At 40.8% G+C, this 1,076-nt stretch overlaps 1 protein-coding gene across 1 annotated transcript in view; it reads right to left on the reverse strand.

Annotated features, from left to right (window-relative positions):
- lnx1 (ligand of numb-protein X 1) overlaps positions 1 to 374 on the reverse strand; it is an 82,417-nt gene extending 82,043 nt beyond the window's left edge. The window contains exon 1 of the mRNA XM_062556170.1: positions 352 to 374. The gene's annotated coding sequence lies outside the window, so the exon portion shown is untranslated. The remainder of the gene's footprint in view (positions 1 to 351) is intronic.
- Positions 375 to 1,076: the final 702 nt, after the last annotated feature.

Below are 1,076 nucleotides of genomic sequence, written 5' to 3' on the forward strand. Positions count from 1 at the left end.
CACGTTAAAGAAATGGAAAACAATACATTATACACTATACACACTATATCATGAGCAGTATGGATGACAATACATTATACTGTACACTATATACTATGAACAGTATGGAAAACAATACCTTACACACAACATACACTATACCATGAGCAGTATGGACAACAATACCTTACACACTATACTATGAGCAGAGCAGTATGGTAAACAATACATTACAGACTATACACACTATACCATGAGTATTTTCCCAGGTCTTGACCCACAGAAAAAGGACCCCGGGGACTGGGGAGGTGTAGATACAAACAAGTATAGTTTCATAGCAATCATAAAGAAATGAAAACAATTAACACTTACCTAATAACACCATGTTCTTTTTTGACATGCACTCCAGTTCAGATATTCTTTGAATACACAAACATCCACACCCACATCCAGTCACACACACTTCCTAGGACAGAGTCTATTGTTTAGTAGTTGTAAATTTCCTTCCTCGGGGGCCAATATGATGTGGATGAGATAGCCTTGGGAATGAGCTGTTTTCCACATTGTGTCCAATGAGGCCTAGAGGCTTGGCCGGAAGCGTACCTCCGATAAACACCAAAGAAACAACCTGAAGGTCGACGACTAGGGCTAAACACCGGGGGTTGTGGACTGTCTCATAGACACATAAACACACACACACACACACACACACACACACACACACACACACACACACACACACACACACACACACACACACACACACACATTTTGTGTCCCCACATACCCTCTCTGTTTTAATTTCTCCTCACAGACACACACACACACACACACACACACATACTCCAGAAGGTTTGTTCCTATTGGATGATCTCTATCAGAAATATATCCCTGCATAATCTTGGTGATATTTTGTCTCTATCTCTCTCATCTCCATCTCTTTGACACACACTCTCTCTCACACACACACACACACACACACACACACACACACACACACACACACACACACACACACCTACTTCTAACAGTGCAGCAAGGAATGTAATAAATAACACCCATATCTTGGTGGATTATAATCTTTTAGAATTCATCTT

Source organism: Sardina pilchardus, chromosome 15 (assembly GCF_963854185.1).
Source record: "Sardina pilchardus chromosome 15, fSarPil1.1, whole genome shotgun sequence".
Classification (NCBI taxonomy): domain Eukaryota; kingdom Metazoa; phylum Chordata; class Actinopteri; order Clupeiformes; family Clupeidae; genus Sardina; species Sardina pilchardus.